Raw genomic sequence first — 24,939 nt, 5'->3', positions numbered from 1 at the left:
TAGGCTGTCCAAACTAAAAAGAAAGCAGAGTTAATTCACTGGGTAGTGGAGTTGCCGGAAAGGCAACAGCGACGCGGGCGGCTCGCTCGGCCGTTGGATCCTCGATCAACGACTCGCCCGCCACTTAACTCGAAGGGGTATCTTCTCATCTCCACCGTTGGATCCTTCATCAGCCACCACTCGTGCATCCGGGACAGGGGAACAGGGGAGCTCGACCCTGACAGGTACTTTCCCGAGCCCTTGTTGCACTGATGTCTCCGGTGTCGCGCTTCCGCACCGCACCATTGGAGTTTCCTTGTCCTCCCGCCCCTGCTCCTCCATGCCCGCCGCCTCCCTACTCCGACCAGCCACCAACGACCTTTAGGCCGGTCCCCTCGCGCCTCCTTACCCTCTCCTTCCTCCTCTAACCCCCCTCGTCTCTGCTTCCTCTCTCTTTGTGAGCAACAGACCGGAAGCCTGCCGCCGCCGCCCATGGAGCTGCCTCGTCCGCATCACCCCAAGGCCCCTCGTCATCGAAAAATGGATTCCCCATGCCTGGAGCCATCAAACCCCCGGCCTCTCTCCGCGTCTTCTAGCCATGGTCGCCGACCTCTCTGCTTCCCAAATGTGAGCAAGTCCCTGCGTAACTGGAATTCAGTTTGTTTTATTAGATCCGTTTTGGCATGGCGAGGTCATTAAGTTTCGCTGTTGTGTTTCTGCACGAGCGCACTAGCTCCACTCATCTCCATCAGGAGATCGTGGGTTCAAATCCCAGTGACTGCCATTATTTTCATGTTGTTATTCTCTCTTTAGACGTCTTTTGTGCACGCATTTATGTTTGTCCCACGCCCTGATCTAGCACCAAAACATAGTTAGCTCAGCTGGCCAAACATGCATGCCCACATATATGGGGTCTTGGGTTCAATCCCATCTAACCCCACTATTTTGGGGGCAACGCTATGCCCCGGCGCACGTAGGCCGTCCGATCCGTCAGCTAGACATGAGTCGCACCGTTAGATTTCTATGTAGCAATTTTTCTTCGATGCAACAAATTTCGAAGTTGATGATGCGTGGTAGCAAAACAAAAAAATTGTTATAGCAAAACAATCCGGTGAACTCGGGTTGCAACTCTGACGAACGTGTATGCAACTTTTTTAGTGAACGGTTGCAGCAAAAAATGATGTCGATTGTAGCAAAAATTAACACGATTGTAGCAAAAATCAAACGTCGGTTGTAGCAAAAAAAATCAACGAACTCGAGTTGCAACCAAACGTGGATGCAACTTTTTAGTGAACAAGTTGCAACAAAATAGAAAAAGCCTTGTAGCAAATCTAATCGTGTTTGTAGTAAATCTGTACTAAAAATGTTACATGTGTGGGCCAGTGTATCAAATTTATACATGGTTGCAGCAAATCTGCACTAAAACAATGTTGCATGGCTGCTGTCAGGCGCGCGAGCCGCGAGCGACCGGTCGAACGGTTCGGCGGGCGCTCCGGCTACAAGCATTTCCCTTATTTTGGTTCTTGCATTTTTTTTCTGCTCCAATGATCTTGCTCTCAGATCTGTTGGACCAGTAATAGTAGGTTTCATACATGTAGTTTTTTAATGTCCCAACGAATTTAGTGGTTAACCAAATCATGCATAAGTGCACGAATGCCATCATATTAAAACGTCTATAGTTATTTAACTGTAGCTCCGTTGAGGATGAGCCATATATGTAAATGACTAGAACGACGCGTAGTTTCTCATGAACCATTTTGTTTTGTCGTTTAACAAACATAAAATGCGGTTAGGAAAAATCTGGACAGATTACAAAGTTAGCGCATGAGGTCAGTTCGGAGATACTATATGTCGTTTCCGGCCTCATTTAAAATGCCTAGATAGGTAGATTAATTTGTGATTCACCCCTTGCCATGTTTAACAACATTTAATATTGTCGTGGAAATAAACGGGAGTGAACTAAATAATTAAACGTGGAATTTCATTAATATGCAACTCGTTGCATATTGAGCTTCATTTAACGTGTAGTGTTTGATTGGTGTGAATTGCCATGCCATGCCTTGCATAATTTAAACTGATCATGCATCATATGTGAATTGGATCATGTCGTGCATGTGTTGTGCTGAATATAGTGTGTTGATTGTTGTTTTGTTTGCTTCATCTCGATAGAGTTCCGCAAGCATGTCGGAATGTGAGGATCCGTTCGACTACGTCGGTTCGTCTGCTTCACGGTGTCATTCTTCTTCCAAGCGGGATCACAAGCAAGATGATCATTTTCCTAGATACCATTACTATCATTGTCATGCTAGTTGTTTCGTTTCTATCACTATGTCTCGTTGCCTACCACCTGTTAAATGTCAGTCTCTCAACATTGCCATGAGAACCTTCAACCTGTTCACGACCTAGCAAACCACTCTTTGGCTATATTACCGCTTGCTTAACCATGTGTTAGCGTTGCTAGTTGCAGGTGTAGTTGCTTCCATGTGCAAACATGTGTTCCTTGTTATATCACCATATTAATGGCTATTTAAATTAATACACCTATATACTTGGTAAAATATGGAAGGCTCGGCTTTCTAGCCTCATGTTTTGTTCGACCTTTACCGCCATAGTTTCGGCTACCGGTGTTATGTTCCATAAATGAGCGCTCCTAACATGCTTGGAGTTGTTATGGGGACCCCCTAGATTCTCGTTTTGGGATAAAACTCATCTGGCAAGGCCCAACATTGGTACTATATTTGCCCAACATAATAATACTGATATTAATGTGACGCATAGGGAGTTAGCGCTACCCGAGGCGTAATTCAACATAATACAGGGGGGCGGTGCTGATGGTGTTGATCCCAAACAGAGCAGCTTATTAACGCTACTCGGGGCAACTCGGCGTCTGGCTTGGTAACCATAGCTCATCCGGTGTGCCCTGAGAACGAGATACGCGGCTCCTATCGAGATTGATGGCACGTCGGGTGGCCTTTTGGAATTGTTTTACCTTTCTCGGGCTTCTTGTGCGAGGGATTCGGAGGATGCTTTGGGTTATCTCGAGGTTGAGGTTTTCAAATAGGAACCCGAGGAGATCACGGGTTTCCCTGATCGAGGTCATTCCGTTGCAGCGTGTGGTAGTTTGTGATGGACTAGTTGGAGCACCCTGCAGGGTTAAATCTTTCGGAAGGTCGTGCCTGCGGTTATGTGGCAACGTGGAAACTTTGTTTAACATCCGGTTCTAGATAACTTGAAGTTAACTTAAATAAAACTTACCAACTGAGTGTGTAACCGTGACTATCTCTTTCGTAAGCTCCTTCTCCGATCGAGGACACGGTGGGGTTATGTCTGACGTAAGTAGGTGTTCAGGATCATTCATTTGATCATCGGTAGCTCATGTCCGCTATGTGTAGATCATCCCCCTTATTCTTTCTTGTACTCGTAAGTTAGCTACCTGAAATAAATGCTTAGTTGCTTGTTGCCGCCTCACCACTTAACCATACCTCACCAATTAAGCTTTGCTAGTCTTGATACCTTTGGAAATGAGATTGTTGAGTCCCCTGTGGCTCACAGTTTACTACAATACCAGTTGCAGGTACAGGTAAAGAGTTACTTTGGTGTGAGCGCGTTGATTGTGCTATTTGGAGTTTCTTCTGCTTCATCATCATCGATCTAGGATGGGTTCCAGGCCGGCAGCCTGGGATAGCAAGGATGGACGTCGTTCTTTTATCGTTTGTTTTTGTCCGTAGACGGACCCTGCTCTTGTTCATGATGATTGTATGAATTGTACTGATGTGACTCTGATGTAGCTTGTGGTGACTGTAAGCCAACTCCTTATACTCATCTTGAAGTAGATGTACTTGTAGCGATATCCATTCTTGCGAAATGACGAGATGTGTTTCTATCCCTGTCGAGGTCCTCACACCAAAATAAGGATAGGACCACATCTTGGGTTTGACAGTACCAGGCCGCACGAGGAGGGACAGGCGCACCTTGGTGCCTAGTGGGCAGCCTCGGCCTCCTTTGGTTGGCTTCCTTGGTCCTCTGGATGTCTTCTGGGTAGGAAAAAATCTACAAAAAGTTTCATGACATTTGGACTACGTTTGATCTTGATTTTTTGCAAAGTAAAAAATAAACAAAAATAGCAACTAGCACTAGGCACTATGTCAATAGGTTAGTCCCAAAAAATGATATAAAGTTGCTATAAAATGATTGCAAAACATCCAAGAATGATAATATAACAGCATAGAATAATCGAAAATTATAGATACATTGGAGACGTATCAGTCAACAGCGATGGTGACGAGGTCAAGTCGGAGTATGATTTCCTTTAAAGTCACCATCGGCGCCTCAGAGGAGATGTGCATTTATGATGTAGCGATTGATTTGGAAACGGCCCCACAGGCAGGGCATTGCCTTTTGGATCCCTACAAGACGTCGGCCATGCTAGTCGGAGTCATCGCCCTCCAGCTTAACGTCGAAGACGTTGATGTCGACATCGATGTCACTGGAGGAGTCGAAGTCACTGCAGCTCAAGCTTTCAAAACAGCACTCCACGCGGATGCGAGTCGCTCCGAAGATCTTCACGAAGAGGGTGGCGGAGCCATTGAACCTCAAGTAGAGAAGATGCTCTAGGCCGAGTCCTCAGGAACGAGCGAACGACTTCCACCCACGCATCAAGAACATGGCGCTTCTAGGGGATAGGTCGACCACCACCCACACAGGCCCATTGCAGCAGTCGTCCGCTCGGAGCCACAAGCCACGAGGTCGGCTGCCTTCCATGGCCCCTGCGAAGGGGTCAGGAAGTCACAGCGAACTCTGGTGCCGCCGTGGGGTGTCACACCCCAAAAATTTAATCATATTTTTATCAATTAAAATATTTCCTAGAATAAATTTTTTGAGAAATAAATTGCTTCATGGCTCTTTTCAAAGCCTATTTCCAAAACTCTTCTTTTCTAGTGGCATTTTAAAGATCATTTAGTGCTTGAGTCCTTACTTGAGATCATTTTAATTCTTTATTTAATCAAGTGGGGATATTCTTCTCAATTTGACCATGTTGGTTTAAATTTTAAATTTCTTGTTTTCCATTGATTTTAGAACCACTCCTGGTCTCCAATTATATAGTTCTCCCCCAAGTAGAAGTTTTTAAAAATTATGTTGGGACTTAAGTGCTTGCATCAAAACATTTCTATTCCACTCCTAAATTCATTGGAGATCCTTTTTATAAATATTTTTCCAAGTTTCCACTCATTTGAAAAAATGGTTTTCAATTTCTAAGGGACTATTTTACACTGCAACCTTTTGATAAAAAAATTATAAATTCTACAAAAATTTGTATGTGACATGTGACGTCCCTCGATCAATTTTATGCAATAACATAACTAAGTGTTTTGGAAAATTTGAGCATACCATCTTCTTTTCTATTCTGGTCTACTTGGTGTTTTGAACTACAACCCCTGGATTTACTCTTTCAAAAATTCTTTAAAAATTTGGACATGTCAAGGGATGCATGTAGATCACTTTTATGCAAAAATACAACTTTGTGCTTTGGAAATTTTGAGCAAACCCTACTCTTTTTCATTCTGGTCCAGTTTGGTATTTTGTACTGCAACCCTAATTTTAGTTGCTCCAATGACCTTGAGATTTTTACTAATAGTTGTTCACCCTACCAAACCCTTAAGTCCAAGATTTTAGCATTATTGGATGATTTTAAATGCATTGGATAATAGCCTCAACCTGTTGTCCAGATTTGTTTTTCTCTTAAAATTGCATTACCAAGTTTTGCTTTTCACCAAACTAACTTTACCATCATAACTAACACCTAAGGACACCTTGATTTGGAAATTTGTGCTGGCAGCAAAGTCCATTTGATGCAACTGGCAATCTGTTGAGCACCTTGTGTGCATAGGCAGATTTGACTTTGCTTTTGATTTGCACTGAGGGGTTGTGTCAGTGACCAAACCAGCATGTCTCTTAGCTCCCTTGTACCCCATAGCTTGGTCCTCGATAGTCTCGTTGGCATTGGAGTGGTCTAGCCCACGCTGGCATTTCATCCAGCACCCTGAGTGCGTGTCCAAAGCATGCCCAGAGCACGCAAATTGCATGCCAGTACCCGAGCCGCCGCATCCCACCAATCGCGCGCCCCTTGCCCCCTGGACAGCCCGTAGAGCTGGGTCAAACCCCGACCGTTGGTCGCCCCTGTCCTATGCAGCGTGACAGCCGTAACGGCTAGTCGGCGTCATCTCTGCCACTGCAATGGCTGGCGCCTCCCGAGCCCCTTCAGAGCGCCAACTACGCATGGTCCCTCCCCCTGTATCGCCATCGTGTTGACGAGCCCTATTGTTGCGCCCTGCTTCCCCCCTGTTGTCGCCAGTTTTTGTCGTCGGTGATCCTATCCGCAAGCTGTCGCGGAACCGCCATTGCCCATCTATAAATAAGCCCCTCGAAGTTGCGGTGCCCTCCATCGTCCTCCCTCGACTTGTAGCAAGTCTCCCATAACTGCAATTTAGTCGGAGATTGATATCTTCCTCGCCTCCGATAGCTTGTCCGCCGCAGCTTCGCCGGCCAAATTCGTGCAGCCGCGCCTCCCCCGCGCCAGCATTCTCCTCCTTCAGCCCCCTTGGAGATAGTAGGCCCTTTTCCTCGTAGCCACGAGTGTCGAGGACCGTCGGGGGCAGAGCCCTCTCGGAGACCGACGCCGTCGTCCGTCGGAGCCCGCGTCACCGGCGACTCCCTCCATCCTCGCCTCCTGGAGACCACCAGGAGGACAGCGAGAACCTCCTCGACCCATTCCCACGCATTAGAGCTCGCAAGTCGCAGCCATCCACCTACGAGAGACATCGGAGAACCACCCAGTTCCTGCCGCATGAGGAAGAGGACGAACCCGACAGGCGGCCCCCACCTGTCGGTGAGCCAACCAAGCCCCGAGTGCTGCGTTTTCCTTTTAGTAAAGCGTATTATTCTGTGGTTGTCTCAGTAAATGTGTTCTCCCTGCTCGGAAGCGTATTCCTGTCCGAAACGTTTTCTTTTCTGTTTGATTTAAAAATTAGGTTTGACTAGAATCTTTGACTCGCCACAACTTTTTAAAGAAAACTCCAAATGAACTGATTCTTTTTCCTGCCTCTCTAAAATTTCCTCTACTTTATTTATAGATTTATTTCAAAAATGTTCAAACAACTATTATGTGATGTTTTGAAATGATGTGTTAATTTAATTATTTTCAAAATAGGAAATTGGAGAGAGGAAACTTCCTTCAAGATTTTGGGGTGCACACCACCCTCCTCCACTCCAAAGGCAAGCATCTTGAACTATGATTGGCATGAAGTTGTGTGATGTTTCCTGTGGTGCTTTGATTGCATGATTTAGGGTTATGTTGATAAAAATATCGCCTATAATCATACCTTGCATGAGAGCATGTGATGGACATTTTTGTTGCTAAATATATGTGAGGCAATGGTGAGCGGGTACTACCACAAGCCTCGCATGCCTTGTTGGTGTGGACAACCTCGGAGGAAGGTGTGTCGTGGTGAATATGAGACCATGGGACTGACATCTCGTGGGACGAGAGTGGTTAGTGAAGGCATGTCGGGGTGTGATGGTGGTAACCCTAAGATATGTCACTCAGCAAAACCATGTGGTACTAACCCTTGCAGGAAAACTTAAACCTCCTAAGTAAACCATAGATCGAGTCTTGTGAGTGTGTCACCTTAGCTTTTGTGCTGCCACGGGTCTTCCCAAAAGGGAATATGGTTTAGTAAGTCGTAAACCTATTACCAGGTACACATCAAGTAGAGGGGTCAGGATGAAGATATCCATGGCTCTGGACTAAATCCAGTCATCCGGTCAGTGGGCATGGGTGTTTCTGGTCTGGAACCGATAGGGAATGGCCCTTCCCTTGTGGCGCGCGGTATAAATTTGATCCCATGCTAGTCGAGGTTGAAGCCTCCCCGTCTTATGTTTTTCCATGGTAGCATAGTCGTGGTGAGTCAGGTCTTCGCGGTGGAAAAATGGGTGTGTGCTAGTTCTGAGTGTTTACTTCTAAAATACCGTATACGGGATTAGTCCGAGTGATTATTGAAACCCGTGGGCTGAGGGTAAAGAGTACACCCTCTGCAGAGTCAAAACTATTCGAGTAGCCGTGTCCACGGTGAAGGACGATTGGTTGACTAGTCAAGTGTCGGTCTAAGTGTCGGTCTTCGGAGGAATTAAACTAAAACGGGATGGATCCTATGAATGGGGATGATAAGTATTATTGTTATGAATTTTGATTTGGACTAATCATATGTGGTATATGGAATTATTAGAGTATCCTTGGGACGGTGCTAACACCTGGATACTCACTTTTGCTATTATATAAGCCCTTTCTATGGTGTCGCTTAGACGCCCGACTATGGCAACTGTTATTTCTTTCATATAAGCCATTCCTATGTTGTCTCTTAGAAGCCCGACTGTGGCAACTATTATTTCCTTCATGTGAGCCCTTTCGGTGGAGTCGCTCAGACATCCGACTGTGGCACGCATGTTATTACTTAGTTATCATTATCTTCATACACGCCCTTTTTGTGGTGTCGCTCCAGACGCCCAACTGTGGCATGTTAGTAATATTCCTTTGACAAGTCCCTTTATGTGGTGTCGCTAAGACGCCTGACTGTGGCTTGTGTTACTTGTCCTTCCGAGGTGTCACCTCAGACGCCCGATCGACAAGCTTATAATTGATTATTTACCTTCCTTGTTTGTTCATACAACATTGCTGGGAATGGTTTATCCGCATGAATGCATACATGAATTAATTCTTATGACATGATAGAATCATTAAGTGGATTATGCATGCATCTCACTTGCTTTAACTTATCTGTTTTCTTGATGTTTGCGAGTACATTCAAAGTACTCACTGGCTTGTCCCTGACTATTGTCTTGGCCAGATTTCATCGGAGAGGAGCACGATGCCATCAATCCCGTAACCTAGGAGTCGAGGATAGAAGCCTTGTGAGATAGGAATTTATCCAGGTCAGTTGTTCCTGTGGGAATGGAGTCCCATGGGCACTGGATATTCCTCGAGTCGCTTCCGCCATAAGCCTCAGACTTTTGTCCAAACCAATAGACCTTCATGGTCTTGTAACCCAGATTTTTTAATTTGCTTGGGATTTCTGTATCAAGTGAGTGTCCACCAGCTAATAGTAGTCATCGGGCTGGTTAACACAGAGGCCTGTTTTTTGGAAATTATTTTAAAAAAAATCGGTCGCCACAAGGGGGCACCATGATGAATTCTTGCACCTCTTCCCTCGCATGGATCCCCGCACAAGGCTGTGGGAGAGGAGGGTCGCCCCAACCACCACGATTTGACGGGGCCGCCCACACGCGGTCTCTCGACGTCATCCTTCCGCGCGAGCTGGAGCCAGCCCCTGCCACCATCACCATAATGCGGATCGGGCTCTAGGGGATGCCCCTACCGGTGGCCCTGCAACCTCGAGCGTGCATGCGACCCCTCACCATCGTGGAGGGAGCGCGCTGGGAGAAATGGCAGAGAAAGGAAATAGAGGCACTGAGCAGTGGAGAGGAGCAAGGGGCTGCGGATGGGCTACGCCCCCCTCCCCCTCTAATATTTGTCTATTTATAGGGCTCGAGTGCAAGGAGAAGAAGGAAGGATGGCCCCTCACGGTCCAAGGCAAGTGCGCATCGGCACGCGCGCGCATAGCCCAACGGCCGCCCTCTTCAAGTAATAGTGAAACGGCGTCACCCAAGGCGCAGTCAATACAGAAGGGGGAACGATGTCGTTTAATGGTGAAAGGCGGACGGGCACCGCATCATTTCCCCACTATTTACCCCGAGGAAGGCGAGGGGGTGGCTGCCCGTGTACCGACGCCACCGCTCGCTGCAAAGCATGCTGCTTGGGCGTTCGCCCCTCTCCACCAATGTTGTCCCTCGCGGGACTATGCATCATAGGAAAGGTCACAAAAAGTCATCATAACCGCAGGGAAACGCGGCCACGCATTCTTGTGCACTGTTTTGGGCCTAGCCCAACAATCCTGCGCACGCGCGTGTATGGCCGAGGCCCGAGGGCTACTGTCGGTGTACTAAGAAATGGGATCCTTAGCACCCAGACTTAGGAACGGGAAATCGCGGCCCCCAGTCCGGCGTATCCTTGCCGAGCTCACACCAACCTCCGAAGCAAGCCAAATCCAAGATAGATCTAGGGTGGCAAGACTCTCACCAGGGGGATGATTATCTACATCAGTTGAGGTGTCGAGCGGCCACGCGGACAGGCGGGGCTAGCAGGGGCACGTGGCCACGACGGCAGATGGGTTGCAGCTTTAGTGACACCCGTCCCGTGACATGGAAGAAGAATAGGACGTATTTGGCCGGACGGCACCGAAGGAGAGGTAATCCTTGCCGTGGAACATTGCTAGCACGCCACCTCATGGTGCATTCAATGCTCCTGTCTGAGTCCGTTAGAGTTAGGTATTTCCCACTACCTATCCTTACAAACAGTCCTTGAAGCTGCAGTACGCACTGTACAACCAGGAAAGGCCATTATAGCCATTGTGGTGACCCATTTGTCTATAAAAAGAGGATCAGGGTTACGTGTAAAAAGGGTCGAGACTTTGTTTAATTGCAAGCGTAGCTGCACCTCTCGAGCATCCTTGCCGGTTTGTTCCGCTCCTGTACTTGAAATCACATAATCAACCAGGCACAATCAAGACGTATGGTCTTACACTCCCGAGCGGCCTGAACCTGTGTAAATCACACGCCCAATCTGTTGACTAATGCTCTTTGTGCACTCGAGCCCCCTGCAGAGTCCTAAAGGGACACCATAGGTCCCATAGATCGACGTTTTCCCCCGATAATAGGTTTTTATATCGAGTTGTAAGTAAACAAAAGTATGATGATCATCATTGTTAGAGTATTGTCTCAGTGAGTAAAGGATGATGGAGACTATGATTCCCCCACAAGTCGGGATGAGACTCCGGACAAAAAATGAAAAAAAAAATAGGGGAGGCCAAATGAGCCGAGCAAAAAATGGTGGAGGCGGGGAGGCAAAAAAAGATCCCATCATAAAGAAAGAAATCGGTAGGACAAAAGAAGAGCCCACCATGAAAAATAAATAAGTAAATAAATGAGAGAAAAAGAGAGAAGGTACTTTTCTACAATCTTTTACCACACTTGTGCCTCAAAGTGGCACCATGTTCTTCATATAGAGAGTCTCTTGTTTTGACACTTCCATATGCTAGTGGGAATTTTTTATTATAGAACTTGGCTTGCATATTCCGATGATGGGCTTTCTCAAATGCTCGAGGTCATCATGAGCAAGCAAGTTGGATGCATACCCACTTAGCTTGAGTTGAGCTTTCGTACACTTACAGCTCTAGTGCATCCGTTGCATGGCAATCCCTACTCCTCGCATTGATATCTATCGATGGGCATCTCCATAGCCCGTTGATACGCCTAGTTGATGTGAGACTTTCTTATCCACTTTTACTCCTTTGAAACTGACCACCATATTCTATTCCACCTTTATGCTTTATTCATGGTTCACGCTCATGTACTGAATGGGTAATAAAAAGCTGAAGCGCGTTAAAAAGTACGATCCAATTGCCTGGTTTGACATCGAGGTGTTCATGATTTATACCTTATGCTAGGAAGACCAAGCATGAAATGTTATATGATTTTGTAGGGATAGCATTATGTAGCATCATTATTTTGAAAGGACATAATTGTTTGCTAGTAAACCTAAGTATGGATGTCTTTTTGTCAAATGATAGACTATTGCCTTGAATCACTAGTATCTTAATATTCATGCCATGATTAGACATTTGATCAAGACTATGTTAGGTAACATTCCACATAAAAAATAATCTTTTTATCATTTACCTGCTCGAGGACGAGCAGGAATTAAGCTTGGCGATGCTGATACGTCTTCGTCGTATCTATAATTTTGTATTGCTTCATGCCAATATTCTACAACTTTCATATACTTTCAGCAACATTTTATATTATTTTTTGGGACTAACTTACTTATCCAGTGCCCAGTGCTAGTTCCTCTTTTGTATGTGTTTTTTGTTTCGCTAAAAATTCATATCAAACAAAGTCCAAAATAATAAAAATTTACCGATATTTTTTTGAAATATATGTGAATTTTTGGAGTCAAAATCAACGCAAGGCGATTCTCGAGGGGGCCACAAGCAAACAGGGTGCGGTCTGGGGGCACCCTAATGGCTTGTTGCCATCCCTTAAGTCGGCTGAGGCTCTCCTTCTGCCGTAAGACATGTATTTTTGCGATAAAAATCCCCTTAAAATTTCAGCCCGGATAGAGTTACGGATCTCCGAATACTTAAGAAGCGGTTAAGGGCTAGATAACAAGAGAGAAAACATGAGAGAAACAAAGAGAGAGAGAGAGAGATCCAATCTCGGAGGGTCTGCTGCCCTCCAGGAGCCATGGCGGCCATGGGCGAGAGCGGAACCCTCCTCCCACCTAGAGAGGAGGCCAAGGAAGAAGAAGGAGGAGGGGGATCTCTCCCCTTATCTCCCGATGGCATTGGAGCACCGCCGAGGCAACCATCATGACGGCGATCTACATCAACAACTTCGCCACCATCACTACCAACTCTCTCCCCCTCTTTGCAGCCATGTAAAATCTCTTCTCCCCATTGTAATTTTCTGCTTAATGTTATATATTATTATCCAATGATGTGTGGCTATCCTATGATGTTTAAGTAGATCTCTTTTGTCCTACGAGTTAATTGTGATATGATGTTATTGATATGAGTGGTGTGTTGATATGGTGTTGTCCTAAGGTGTCTTCCGTGAGGCGCACACGTGAAGGATTCACGCTGGAGGGTTTGTAGTATGTTCATGATTCTATTATAGTAGGTGGCTAGAGTGCAGAAGCTTACACCCGAGTAAGGGAGTTGTGTTCGTATGGGAGTAAAGAAGACTTTATGTTTAATTCTATGATTGGGCTTACCTTAATGATTTCTAGTCGTTGCGGATGCTTGCTAGAGTCCAATCATAAGTTCATATGATCCAAGTACGGAAAGTGTATTAGCCTATGCCTCTCCCTCATTTGCATATGATAAGTATCTATCATGTTATATTCAATTGCCTATGGACAATCTTTCTCTTGCGTAACACAAAAAAAGCTTTCTACTAAACAAATAAGTAAATTAATATTTATCTATACAGCCCCAAACTTTTATTTACTTGCTCTTTATTTTCTTGCAAAACTACCCTACTAAGTACTTCTAGTTTCCTTCCCGCAAAATAGTTTCATACTTGTTCTAGGTAAAGTAAGTGTTAGCGTGCGTAGAGTTGTATCGTTGGTCGACAGAACTTGAGAGAATATTAATCTACCTTTAGCTCCTCATTAGGTTCGACACTCTTACTTATCGAAAAAGGCTATAGACGATCCCCTACACTTCTGGGTTATCATGGGCAAGTTTTAGCAATTATAGCAAGTGAAGCGCACCCTACACATGCAAGTCTAAGAGTATAGCAGCAGAAAGTAAAGACATGCACATGTAAATAGAGGGTAGGTATAGGAAGATCAGACGCAAAGATTGACACGGAGATTTTTGGCGTGGTTACGATAGGTGGTGCTATCGTACATCCACGTTGGTGAGACTTCAAACCACAGAGGGTAACGGCCGCGAGATTCCACGGAGGGCTCAACACACGAAGGATCCACGGAGAAGCAGCCTTGTCTATTCCACCATGGCTTACGTCCACGAAGGACTAGCCTCACTCGGGGTAGACCTTCACGAATTAAGCGATATCCTTGCCCTTACAAACTTCTTGGTTCAACTCCACATGAATTCGGAGGCTCCCAAGTGACACCTAACCAATCTAGGGGACACCACTCTCCAAAAGGTAATAGATGCGGTAGTATGATGAACTCCTTGCTCTTGTGCTTCAAAAGATAATCTCCTCAACACTCAATCACTCTCTCACAGGTTTGGCTTGGGTAGAAGAGATTGATTGGGTGGAAAGCAACTTGGGGAGGCTAGAAATTAAGATTCATATGATAGGATTGGAATATTTTGATCTCGACACATGAGTAGGTGGCGCTCTCTCAGAAAATGGATGGGGCAAGTGTTGGTTCGTTCTGAGTGATTTCTCTTCAAATGAGAGGCGGGTGGAGGGGTATATATAGGCATATCCAAAAATCCAACCGTTACAACATTATTGCCCAACTCGGTGAAACCGAAGTAAAAAACTTGGTTGCACCGATTTGTGCAAAATGCAGCAACTTTAGGCTTTTTGGTGGGACCGATATATAAATCTCCATTGTTTAGGCAGTTACCCAAACTTGGTGGCACCAATTTGCAAAAGTCGTAGATACTAATTTAGCAAATGGCTATCGAGGGAGTTAGTCATTGCTTTTCAATCAGACCGAAACCAAACTTGGTAGTACCAAGATGTTAGGGTTTGGCATAGGATCTGTCTAGGGTAGAACTCGGTAGGGCCGATATGGAAATACAGGTGGCACCGAATTTGACTTTGGGGTTTGGACAAAATATTTTTGGGAGAATTTAATGAGTATTTTTGGTGGCTAATCTCTAAGAACTTGATCAACTAGATCATCATAGACACTGCATCCCCTTTTAATAGTATTGGCTTTCCTATGGACTCAATGTGATTTCTTAGAGAATGTAAAATCTAGAGTCTTTAAACTTGTTGCCAACAGATGTTCCTTGCATCTAGGGGTTCTCCTCACAATCCTTAGTCAATCCATGATTGAACTTTTCCTGAAATATAATAGATAAAATCATTAGTCCAATGACATATATGTTTTTATCAATTACCAAAACCACCTAGGGAGAAGTTGTGATTTCAAATATGAGTCGTAAACGTAGCAAAAAAATTCACCTCGTGGAGAATATAAAATAACTCCAGCCCCCGAGCCTTCCAATCTCCTATAGCCGTCGAACTGTATTGTCGAGTACGTGCTATCTGGCCTCTCCTTGGGGACTTGTAGCTCAGTCCAATCATTAATGAAATCCACCAATGTCTGAGATTTGATAACCGTCCGGGGGCATATACATCACCTGGTGTTGTCCAAGATCGATCGCCCACTTAGCGATCTGGCTAGTGGCCTCCCGATTCTGTATGATGTCCCCCAAAGGAGTTGAACTGACCATAGTGATTGGGTGCTCCTAAAACTAGTGCTTCAACTTATGGTTAGCCATGAAAACACCAAATACCAACTTCTGCGAGTGTGGATATCATTGCTTGGACAAGTTCAGAACTTTGCTGACATAATAAACTGGCCTTTGGACTGGATATTTGAAAGTGCGTTATATCTACTAGAGGGGTTGAATAGGAGATTTTTAGAATGTCATCACTGAGGAAATTCCTCACTGATGACTAACTTGCAGCGGAACAGCAAAGGATCAGGGGTGCAAAGTATCACTACAACAATCTTCAAGATGAGGAATATGAAAAACAGTTTGCACAGTATGCAGGCATAGAGTAAACAGGTGATGATTAACTCGCGTGAAGAATTTGTGGTTGAGGAAATTCAGAGAAAGTCTTCAACAAATTCTTCAAACGGGGACAATGAAAATCTTCAACATACAATATTGAGGAATTGAAAGAGTTGAAGAAATAGAACCCGTATCACAGTGAAGACAATGGTTGATGACCCACTTCCAACTGCAGTGAAAGTTGTATGTCTGGTTTAGAGCGGCTTGGTATTGAAACCAAACGACACACATTCCCGGGGCACACAGTTCCTACCGTATTCTCCTTGAGCTAAGAACACACAATCCTCGCTCAACACTCGTGGTAAGTCTTCAGGGCAGACTTCCAAACCCTCACAAACTTGGTCACCCGGCGATCCACAATTCACTGCTGGAATGCTCTAGACCATGATGCCTAACCGTCTGGAGGATGCACAGTCCTCAAAGGTAAAAGGCTTCAGTCCCACACAGGAACAAATTCTTCAGTGATGCTCAATCACTTGGTTTTTGGTTTGTGGTTTGGTGTTTGGGGTATTTCCTCAGTGATGATTTACTCTCGAAGACTGTAAGGAATTTCGGTTGCTCTAAATGACAATTGTCAGTTTCTCACAGAGCAGCCAACCAGCTAATGGTTGTGGGGGCGGTTATTTATAGCCTCGGAGCATCCCAACATGATTTGGCATTAATGCCCTTGAATAATTTTACCGTTCATGTGGATAAGATCGGTGATGTGGCCCGAACTGCGGCAACGGTCGGGACCCTCAACTGTGAGAGTCCTCATGTCTCTCATATTCCTCACTTGAGTCTTTTGGTAGGATTAGGCTTGGGTTGAGCATCATGAGGAAATTCATTCCGAAGTGTTACCTCGACCCTCTTTAACATTACGGTGTTCCTATGACTCAAGAGTGAAGAAAATAAAACAGAAAGAATAAATCTTCATGCTTCAAAGTCTTCGGATTGATTTTCTTCAGGACACACCGAATTCCTCATCTTCAATATCTTTATGAGGAATATCAATTTCATCGCAATTTCTTTGTGATTCAGTTCTTTAGCTTCAGACCAATTTCTTCAACCGAAGATATACATTTTTAGGGGTCGAGATTCATCGTATAATTCAAACTCCTCAACGACTTATAGATCGTGTGTACACTTATGAACACATTAGATACTTAACATATAAGTCTTCAAACCATCAAAATCACGAAGGGCACTAGATGCACTTACAATCTCCCCCTTTTTGGTGGTTCATGACAATTAGGTTAAGTTTTCAACGGGGATAAAAATATGAACTGTAAATACTCAGTTGAGGAATTTGAAATCAAGATACTCACAGACTCCCCCTGAAGATGTGCATACTTTGAGGAATTTGCTTTTCACAGCAAATGCACATTGATGATTTATATCATGGAGATCTCCCCCTGTATCTTGCAAATCATGCATACATTTAACATATAACATGAGGAATTAGAGAATGCATGATGAAAAATGGTATCTGACAAATTTCAGCATGCGTGCATTAAAATTTTGAGGAATAAGCATGCGAAGAAAAACATTCAAAAGCGTCAGAGTACCATCGGGCTTGAGTTACAACTCATTACATAAAACACTTCAGAACAGCCAAGAGTTTGTAACTTACTAAAGTTCATAAGCCCCAAAATATATCCTGCGTGAAGACCAACGCTCAGATTTCTCCCCCTTTATCATCAAGTGATGAAAAGGGACAAAACTAAGGACTAACGCCCCGTGAAGACTTTCACTTCTTGGCTGATGAAGAAGACGTGTGAGGATTCTTGGGTGCGGGCTTCCTCCTTGGGCCAGTGGCAGTGTCTTCTAGTTCTTCATCAGATTATGCAGTGCGGAATGAAGAAAATGAACCGTCCTCAAGGTCTGGAACTGGAATTGGCTTGAATTTCTTCTTGGATGGCCACGACCAATCAAAGTCCTGAGTAAACTCCAATTCACCAAGTTCTTCTTGAGTCTTCAAATGAGCTAGTGTGGCCCAGGTGCGATCAAAAACCTCATGAAGATAGTGGTGATTTTTCTTCACTGCACTCTGAGTCTCATTGAGGGTTTTCACAATGGCATTGAATTGACGTTTGACCCATTTGTGATTGCAATCGACCTTCTGATGAAGATTGAGGAGTAGTTCTCTATTAGTCATCACCCTTGGGGCAACTGGGCTAGGTGGCTCTTGAGTTTCAGTATCATCCCATGAAGAATATGCATCTGGTTCACGAAACTGGCCATCAAGGGGCCGACTTCCTTCATCGATAACAGACTTGCCTTTTCCTTCAACTGGCTCAAAAGTCTTCTTGTTGGCTCTGATTAGAGGCATATATCCAATGTGATTGTTGAAATCAGCATCATAGTTGATGCCTGACCTGCGTCTGATGAATCTCATGATCCATGGAGCGTAAATCTGCAGGTCGAAGGGTGACATAGCATTGTCAGCCACAGTCCTCAGGAAGAAGTCGTAAAGATTTATTGGGATGCCATGGATGATGTTGAAGAGGATATTCTTCATGATGCCTACAACATGTTCTTCATCATCATGGCCCTTGATTGGAGTGATGACACTGCACAGAATCCTGTAGACAATCCTCGGTTCATACTTCAAGTCTTGAACCAGAAAAGTTGTTCTTGGAGGTTGATCCTTGGCCAAAGGCTTCATGAGGACTTCCATCAGTTTGTTTGGCAGTTCCCGTTCATCATACATCTTCACAGCATGTTCTGAGGGAATTGAAACTGGAAGAACTCGTAGCAGCTCATTAGAAGGGGCCTTGTAGTGTGTGTGCTGAGTCATCCAGTCCAGCACCCAAGTGTTGATATCTGTTGGGTCTCCAGAGATGTTCAAAGTTGCATAAATCTGAAGAATGATATCACTGTTCCAGTCACAGATATCAGTGCAGAGGGGCAGCAGTCCGGCTTCATGAAGAACGTTGAGGACTGGGGAGAAGCAAGGAATTTCCTCTAACTCAACACGAGGAATATGTGTGTGCTGAAATATTTTGTTTCTTCCACAGAGCACAGAGGCATAGTAGTTCAGTTGAGTCCTTGTCCAAAACTTCCTATGCTTGATGCGAAGCTTGTCATATGGGTTGTCGCCGATGAAATACATTTGTTCTTCATAGAAGGCTTCCTTCTGAAACTTTGGCCTCTTCGAAAAAGTCTTATTTTGCATTGGTTGAAGATTATGCTGATTCTCTTGAGGAGAGACGATCATTGCAGTCTCAGTGTTGACAACCACAATAGCAGTTTTTGTATTGGGTGCAGGAACATTTTCTTCAGCATGTTCCTGAGATTGAGGAATTTCATCTGCCTGTGCCTTAGGTTGAGGGTTTTTCTCAGGGTGAGGCTTTTCCTCGGGCTTAGGATCTTCTTCTTAGTTTTCCTCAGCTTGAGGAAATTGCTTGGAGGAGGAGCCAAAATCTTCAGCTGGTGCAGCTGATCCTTGTGCAGTTTCATCAAGCGTCTTGTGAGGAACGAAGGACAGAGAAATGTCATCAATTTGAATTTCCTCATCCATGGTTTCGTCAGAATCAGCGTCCTTCATTTCCTCATCAACTGGAATCTCCTCATCTTCTTCAGGAATGACATAGTCAATTCCGAAAGGGATCATAGTGTATGATGCAGCTATCTTCAAAGGCACAGCATCCAGTGGAGCAGTTTCATCAAGAGTCTTTTGACGCTTGGCCTCTGATGACTGTGGAGTTAAAGAAGCTTTTCTTTTCTTTGCTTCTTTCTCGGCAGACTTGCTTTTCTTCACGTCTGATGCAGACGGAACCATTTTCTTCACCTTTGAGGATTGAGGTGAATGAATTTTCTCTTCAGGAACTCGTGCAGTATCAATCCTGGCAGTTTCCTCAGCTGAAGCATTTTCTTCAGCTGGAGCAGATTCATCAGCTGGCACAGACGCATCAGCTGGAATGTTCTTAGCTATTTCCTCAATAACCGGAGCATCAGCACGGCTTTCTTGAGGCATTTCCTCAGCATGGGTTGCTTCTTCTTCATCTTCCTCTGTGTGCTGAATAGAATAGCTAGGCTTAGACTGCTCAGGCTGTTGTGGTTTTGGTGGAGGGGTAGCCTTCTTGTTGTATTCATCAACTGCATTGGTCGCAAACTTGATGAAATTGTACTTGAGACTTTGACGATCAGATAATTTGGTATACTTGTCATTCAAGGTCTTTAGTTCCTCCTGGGTTGACACAAGAACATCAGGCGTCAGGTTGAGGAGATTCTGTCGAGGAATTTCTCCTTCTTCAGCGTTGTAGCCTTTACTTGCTTGGCTTGCGTCTCCTTCCATTTGGACTCATTGATGAATGTGGCCACCATATGGCTGATACCAGGGGGAAGCTTCAAGTCATCAATGGGTGTGTTAGGTTCATCATACCAGACATTGATGTAGTCCAACATGACTTTTGGGTCCATGGCATGAGGAATGGCGCTTCCTGAAGCTTGTGTGACGCGTTCCTGCTTGTTTCTGATGATGGCTTGAAGTGTTTCATCATCATATTCATCACTTCCTTCTAATGCAGAAGGGTCTTTGATGATTTTGCTTGGGCTGGGTCTGATACCTCTTCCAGCAGTCATTTTAGTCTTCAAAGCTGTTGGTGAAGACTTTGTCTCAGAGCTCGAGGCGGATGGAACAGAGGAGCTGGAGTTAGCAGGTTGTTGCTTGACAATCTGCTTGGGTGCAGGCTTTGATGCATGTGTGACTGTTGAGGATTTTGGCGCAGGCACAGCCTTCTGATGTAATTTCTCTTTAGGCTTTGAAGCCTTTGGTTTCTGTGGCACAGGCTTTACTTGAGGAATAGTCGTGCCTGAAGCTTCAGCAGCAGAGGAGGTGGCTGCAGTAGCAGCAGCAGATTCTTCATTGAATTTCCTTACTGCAGCTTGTGCTTTCTTGTGAAGCTTTGACAAGTGTTTGTCTTTTTCCTTGGGGTAATCATCAATAGTCTTGAGGCTTGAAGGATGTCCAACCTGATGATCCTCGAGAGGAGGCCTTTTGCCAGGTGGCTTAAGGGCGAATTTCTTCGCATACTTTGGAGTGACGAAGCGGTATTCCTTCCACTCCTTAGCCCACCTGTGTTCTATCTTTTGGAGCCTGATTTTCCTCTTAGGCATTGGTTCTTTCTCATCTCGTGTGCAATAGTCAAGGTATATATCCTCACGGATATCAATTGCAGTGTTTTGTTCGAGTTTTTTGCCACCCTTTTGCTTTTTGTCATCTTCCATTTTCTTCAGCTGAGGAATTTGAACTCTTGAGGATTCTGATGACACTGGCAGATTTTCTTCGAGAAACGCTGCAAATGAGTTAAGTTGATGAGAACCTAGAGATTCATGAGCTGACATTTTTGTACGTGTGAATAGAGTATAGGTGCGAGGAATTTGGAGAGGTCATATGCGTTATCATATTTGAAGAAATTGAAAATTTTAAAACTTGAGGAATTTGACCAGTGGTTTGAGGAATTTGTCTAAGCACTCTGATATTGGGTTCCAGAGTTGTACAGATTCGAAAATTTGAACAAATGAGGAATCACGTGAAGAATTTTAGTTGCTTAGTGAAATTCATCAAGTATTTGAGAAATAGAGACTGATAAACACTGAGGAAAAACACATTTCACGAATCTAAGGTGAAATAGTAGATCGACAGGGACAGTTAAAATAGGGTTTTATTTACCCTATATAGCAAGTACGAAGAACACAAGAAGCAACAGTAGATTCTCTTCGGTGCGAGTCCAATGTGCCCTAACTTGGCGGCAGAAGACGGCAACGGCGGCGGCGGACGAAGATGTTCCGGCTCCGGCGTGAGCTCAGCGACGGAGAGGTCGAGGCAGTGAAGTTGTTCCTCGCCGGTGACGAAACTTCTAGCGGTGGCGCTAGGTTTTTGCTATGGTGGAGAGAAGGTTGAGAGAGAACGAAGAGTTTTGACCGAAGGGGGTAAGGACGTATTTATAGCTCAGGTGAAAACTGTCCGGCCGATTCTTTTGGACCGAACTGCCCTTGCCTATTCGTCTCCGCACGACACGTGTAGCCAGAGTTTAAAGCGGTAGAGATCGTGCTAATCTGATCGTGGGAAGTGGGGTTCAGTTACTGTGTAACAATAAAAAATCATTTTTGAGGATTTGAGGATTTTGTTGCAAAATCATGAGCTCACAAGGACGTAGTGAGGATTTTGAACAAAGTTTCAAGTAGAACGCATATGAAGAATTGAATAGACTGGGTGAGTAAAGCATAAGGGGGAAGTAGGGTCCGATCGCATTCACTTAGATGAAATATCAAATTGAAGAAATAGCTATAAGTGAATGTTGTTGAGGACTTTGAAATCACAATCTACATATATATATATATATATATATATATATATATATATATATATATATATATGATTTTGACTAACTTGAGGATTTTGTGACAAAGCGTCAGGTTGATGAATTTCAACTTTGAAGAAAATCATCTTGAGGAAAAACAACTTTGAAGAAAATCAACTGGAGGAATTTCAAAGTTGGGAGGTGGCGTGACCAACCGTATAAGAATGATTATTTCAGGCATCGCATAAAATTGTCGTGGGGCCCTGAGAACCACATTCTTCACTAATTTCCTCCACTAAGAGTGATATTCTTCATTGGTTGAAGAAAATTGATTCTTCGTGTGTTGCACATCTAAGTCATCAATTTTGCATAAGTGTTAGGATGTGTGCATGTTTTCACAAAACATTTGAAGATTCTAAGATATTTAGCTCACACCGCAACTTGCAAAACCTTTTCTCATCCAAGGGCTTAGTGAAAATATCTGCTAGTTGATCGTCGGTCTTCACATGGTCGATGAGGATATTGCCCTTGAGAACATGGTCCCGAAGAAAATGATGACGAATCTGGATATGCTTAGTCTTCGAATGTTGTATTGGGTTGTATGCAATCTTGATTGCACTCTCATTGTCGCAGTAGAGAGGCACATTCTTCATGTTGATGCCGTAGTCCTTGAGGGTTTGCTTCATCCATAGCAATTGAGCACAGCATGATCCAGCACCAATGTACTCAGCTTCGGCAGTGGAGAGAGAAACGTAGTTCTGCTTCTTTGAGGACCAGCAGACTAATGATCTTCCGAGGAAACGACAAGTGCCAGAAGTTGACCTGCGATCCACACGGTCACCAGCATAGTCAGAATCAGAATACCCCACAAGATGAAGATTTGAGCCCTTGGGGTACCATAACCCTAGTGTTGGTGTGTGAGCTAAGTATCAAAGAATATGCTTCACAGCCTTATGGTGTGATTCCTTTGGTTTTGCTTGAAAACATGCACACATGCAAACACTAAGCATTATATCTGGCCTAGATGCACACAAGTACAGTAAAGAGCCAATCATGGAGCGATATACCTGCTGATCGAATTCTTTACCATTTTTGTTAGTGTAGAGGTGGTCGTTGGTAGGCATGGGAGTCTTGGCGCCTTTGCATTCATGCATGTCGAATTTCCTGAGAACATCCTTGAGGTATTTTTCCTGTGATATGAAGATCCCATTGCGTTGTTGCCGAATTTGAAGACCTAAGAAGAATTTCAGCTCCCCCATCATACACATATGATATTCTTCACTCATCATGTAAGCAAATTCATCACTGTGACGTTTGTCAGTACATCCAAATATGATGTCATTGACATATATTTGACACACAAATAGTTCATTCTCATAGGATTTTGTGAAAAGAGTTGGATCGAGTGAACCAGGTTTGAAGCCTTTCTTCATGAGGAATTCCTTCAATGTATCATACCATGCCCGAGGGGCTTGCTTGAGGCCATAGAGTGCCTTTTTGAGTCTGAAGACTTTGTCTGGATTCTTCGTATCCTCACAACCTGAAGGCTGAGCAACATATAATTCTTCCTCAAGCTTACCATTGAGGAATGCACTTTTCACATCCATTTGATATAAGATAATGTTATGATGATTAGCATAAGCAAGTAGTATTCGAATAGCTTCAAGTCTAGCAACAGGTGCAAAAGTTTCATCGAAATCAATTCCTTCAACCTGTGTGTAGCCTTGGGCTACAAGTCTTGCCTTATTCCTCACCACTTGACCATCCTCATCTTGCTTGTTACGGAAAATCCACTTGGTGCCGATGATATTGTGCTTGCGAGTATCTGGTTTTTGACGAGCTCCCACACGTCATTTATCTTGAATTGAAGAAGTTCGTCTTGCATGGCTTGAATCCACTCAGGTTCCATGAAAGCCTCAGCAACTTTTGAAGGTTCTGTGATAGACACAAAGGAAGAATGCCCACAAAAGTTAACTAAGTGTGAAACTTTTGAACGAGTGAGAGGACCTGGCGCATTGATTTCATCGAGGATTTTGTCAAGTTCTACTTCATTTGCAATCCTCGGATGAGCTGGTTGAGGATTTCGTCTGGGCTGAGGAATTGGTTCTGGAGCAATTTCCTCAGGACCATCTTCTTGATTTAAATCAGGGCTAGGAGTGATTTCTTCAGCAATTTCCTCAGTAGGAACAATGACTTCAGTAGCTTTGAGCTTTATTGCTTCCTCACGAGACAGCTTATCTGGATCAGGAGGCAATTGCTCTCTTTGCGAGCCATTAGTTTCATCGAACCGCACATCTACAGTTTCAACAACCTTGTTGTGATAGGTGTTGAAGACTCTGTAGGTGTGCGAGTCCTTTTCATAACCAAGCATAAAACCCTCATGTGCCTTAGGTGCAAACTTTGAGCTATGGTGAGGATCTCTAATCCAGCATTTTGCACCGAAGACTTTGAAATAACTTACATTGGGTTTCTTGTCAGTGAGGATTTCATATGAGGTTTTCTTGAGGAATTTGTGAAGATATACCATGTTGATGATATGGCGAGCAGTGTTGATTGCTTCAAGCCCGAAACGACGAGGAGTCTGATATTCTTCAAGCATGGTTCGTGCCATCTCAACCAGAGTCCTGTTCTTTCTTTCGACGATGCCATTCTGCTGAGGAGTATAAGGAGCAGACAATTCGTGAGTAATACCAAGTTCATCAAGATAATCATCAAGACAAGTGTTTTTGAATTCTCTTCCATTATCACTCCTGATGTGTTTGATCTTGACGCCGAAGTTCGTTGAGGCCCTTAAGGAAAATCGTTTGATGATTTCCCGCACTTCAGTTTTATACAGAATGATATGCACCCAAGTATATCTAGAGTAATCATCAACTATAACAAAGCCGTATAGAGATGTTGAATTTGTTAGAGTGGCATAATGAGTAGGTCCAAATAAATCCATGTGAAGCAATTCAAATGGACAAGTAGTAGTCATTATAATCTTCGAGCGGTGTTTGGATCTGGTCATTTTTCCAGACTCAAAAGCACCGCAGAGGTGGTCCTTGAGGAATTTGATTGATTCGATGCCAATGATATGCTTCTTCTTCGCCAGCGTGTGCAAATTCCTCATGCCTGCATGACCAAGTCTTTGATGCCACAGCCACCCTTGTGAGGTTTTTGCTAGTAAGCATGTGGCTGGTTGAGGACCTGTAGAGATTCCATGATGACAACAC

This window comes from Hordeum vulgare, chromosome 7H (genome assembly GCF_904849725.1).
Source record: "Hordeum vulgare subsp. vulgare chromosome 7H, MorexV3_pseudomolecules_assembly, whole genome shotgun sequence".
Lineage (NCBI taxonomy): Eukaryota > Viridiplantae > Streptophyta > Magnoliopsida > Poales > Poaceae > Hordeum > Hordeum vulgare.
This window is presented reverse-complemented; position numbering follows the sequence as displayed.